The following is a 3587-nucleotide window of genomic DNA, read 5'->3' on the forward strand; positions in this document are numbered from 1 at the left end:
ATATATATATTCCACTACAAAATGGTCCTTCATTTATATCCCACTTTTTTGTTTAGTTTTGTCAGAGCTGGGTATTTCATTGCCATTTAAATATTGTATGTGTGTGAATTCAGCAAAATAATCCAATATAATCCAATAGTCCCTAATAGTAGTGGGTTATCCACAGAACTGGCAATGTCAGAAGTTGTTGGCTTGAGCCTTTTACAGCTCAGCATATTAATATTGTTTTACTTTTTATACTTCATTTTTATACTCTCTTGCTCCATAGTTAAGACCAAGATAAAGCAAGACCTATATAACAAAAAAATGTAACTTTTGTATCTGACAAGTTCAGTCAAATCCCCTCAGGATTTACCCTGAAACCCTGTAGAGCAGTTTGTAGATCTTTTGTCAGTATCAGCTATCTGGATGAGTCATGCCATTTCTTGACCAACGATAACTCCTAAAAATAAATAAAACCAAACTTTGGTGTGCAATAACTGGATTTTTTCCCTTAGCTGGTTCTTCATATTTAAGGATTACGTTCAGCTATTTTAAACATTGCAAAAACATTGATTGCCTTGTTTCCATAGTTCCTTAACTAAATAACCCACATCAGTTACTGCATGGAAAATGTTCTTTAGTACCTTAAAAGTTAAAATATTATTCAAACTCCATCATTTCAGGTGTTGTAAGAACTGGATGCAGAATCAAGCACACTGGTGTTTGGTAAAACTTCACGTATTTCCTTGGTATGCAATTACTGCGTTCTTTGAATGCTTGTCTATGTTGTCTTATTCATTATAGCTACTGGATATATAGGTCAAGATGATGTAAAATAGCAATTTTTAGGGCAGATATTCCTTTTTTTCCTGATATTCCTTTTATATCAGAACACAGAAATTTTATCTTCCAGCAAGTTGGTTGATATCACTTTAAAAAACATAGGTGATAAAAATGAAAATAAACCCTTTTATTATACACCACTTATTCAGCCCTGTACACTTTGTTCATGCACATAAAGGTCTCCAAGGACAAACGCATGCTCAAGTTCGTCAAGAAAAGGGTAGGGGTGCACATCCATGCCAAGAGGAAGTGTGAGCAACGTGCTGGCCGCCATGAGGAAGGCAGCTGCCAAGAAGGATGGAAAAATAAAATAAAGTAATGTAGCATTAAGAAGTTCTGGAAATGGATGCATATGAATCTACTTGCTATTGCTCCACTATATACTTTAAAATGACAAAATTTGCCTTTATATTTTACCACAATGAAAAAACCCATGGAGCTGAAATTGAAACCTTTAAATGTACTTCTGGGAAGACCAAAAGGCACTTACTAGAGAAAACTCTTTCCTTTTCTCTGGAAAACTTTATTTTAATCTCTCTTGACTTGCTTCCAAATTTCGTCAACCATTAGTGAGTGATCTCAAACAATAGTTTCCTCACCCGCATGCATACCTGTGCTGTAAAAATGCAAGCAGAAACTATCATTAAAGTTTTTTGGCTCAAGCTGATAGGACTTGGGTTTCAGTTCCCTGCATCCAGAAGGCCAGGCACAGAGAAAAGGCATGAATGATGAATAAGGAAAGCAGAAAAATGTGAAGTCACATAGGCTGTGTGGAAAGGTCAAAAGAACAAGATGATAAGAAGCAATGTGCTCCGAACAACACTGAAAAAAACATGCATTGTCCTCCTGCCATATTAGTCACTAGGAAAGGTCAGTGCCAGTGTCCACTGCAGAGGGTTCCCTTGAGCAGTTTATTGAATGCCGCCACCACCTCTACTTCTTCAGATCCACAGGCATCCTACTTTGCAGACTTCATCTAGGTTCACATATGGGCCAAGAAGAATTAACCCCTTCACTCATGTGAATTTAACTTCCCGAGTTACTTACATTTATTTCAAGATGTCTGCCATATTGGTAAGCTCTTCTTTCCTATTTTCGCCAATGGTATTGAAATAGTTCAACTGGACCCTCACATAGTGTTAGTAATTCTTGCCAAATCAGAACGAGAGCACATCAGCAAAACCGCAGCCTCTGCTGTGTTTTGACACTGATGCAGATAGAAATGAAGCACTAACAGTTGAGCATAGTGGGCAGAGTCAACAGCTCCTTCTCACCTGTACCATGCGTGCATCATAAGGCTTTTTCTTCTGGCTCAGAATGCCTTACCGGGAAGGTCTGGAAAGGCTTGAGGATCTGGGGATAGAGCCACAGTATCCTGTGCCTGAGTGCCTTCGCTGAAGCAGGCACTTAAGCAACTGAGCTAATGGGCAGGCCCCTGGGTGCATCACAAAAATAAATAACTTATGCAACTTTTACCAAAGTTAATCTTTCTTGGTTCTGTGAGAACAAATTGGAGAAAATATGTTCACAATATGTCAAAATAATAGCTTTAATAAGGGGTGTGAAAAGAGCCTGGTGAAAACACTGAGAATTTTAATTCACAAAAAAGTGGGCAGACGGATACATGGGAAAATATCTTAATGATATCAGGTAAAGATAAAATGTAAAGAAAATAGGGGCTGCCAAATAGCTCAGCAGATTAAAGTGCCTACAAGAGGGTGCAGGGGCCGGGGATTCGGTCCCCGGTACTGCTGCGCTGGCCTTGCCTCCAGCGCGCGCTGAGACGCGAATGAGACCAGATGTAGTGGTGCTCGCCTGTAACCCCAGCTCTCGGGAGGATGTAAACAGGAGATCACTATGAGGCTGATCTAGTAGTGAGACCATGAACACCCTGTCAACCCTTCCCTAAATACAAAAAAGAAAGAAAGAAAGAAAGAAAGAAAGAAAGAAAGAAAGAAAGAAAGAAAGAAAGAAAGAAAGAAAATAAAAAACAGAAGCTATAAAGAAAAATATTAATGCACTAGAAACATTAACGCTTTTTGTAGGGCAGAGATACTATAAAGAAAATCAAAGATCAAGCCGCAGTCTGGGATAGCGTTTCTCAGAAGCACACAGGTAGTTCTTGGTGCCTTTATAAAATAGTGGTTCCAAGTGCTTATTTGACTGAATGTGTGCTACTGTTAAATCTCCTTTTTAATATTTTAGTCTAAGAAACAGTACATACCAAAAGCATGAATAATGATAGTTACAGTACCACTACAATTACAAAAATCATAACTAATCTGAATGTCCAATAAGAGATACAACAAATTATACTACACCGTAGATGGCATATTATGTAGTTATTTAAAAATGTTGATATAAAGTGCAACCCCAGGACTGTGGAGATAGCTCAGCAGTCTAAGTAGTTGCCTAGGCAAGCACAAAGACCCAGGTTTGATCTCTGGTACTGCATGCTGTGCTGGCCCTGACCCGGGTCTGCTGAGCCAGTCACCAAGACTGGGCACAGTGTACGCCTGTAATCCCAGCACTGGAGAGGCTGATAGAGGAGGATCCCTATGAGTCTGAGCTGCATAGTGAGACCCTGTGTCAAATGTATAATTTTTTCTTAAGTGCAATCCCAGCACTTGGGAGGTTGAGACAAGAGGATTGCTGTGAGTTTGAGGCCAGCCAGGGCTGCACAGTGAGACCCTGTCTCAAAAGGGAAACAAAAGTACTTAAAGGGCAATCATTGTCAGTTATCTTTTTTTTTTTTTTTTTTT

This window comes from Octodon degus, unplaced genomic scaffold (genome assembly GCF_000260255.1).
Source record: "Octodon degus isolate 3935 unplaced genomic scaffold, OctDeg1.0 scaffold00004, whole genome shotgun sequence".
In the NCBI taxonomy this organism is placed as follows: Eukaryota; Metazoa; Chordata; class Mammalia; order Rodentia; family Octodontidae; genus Octodon; species Octodon degus.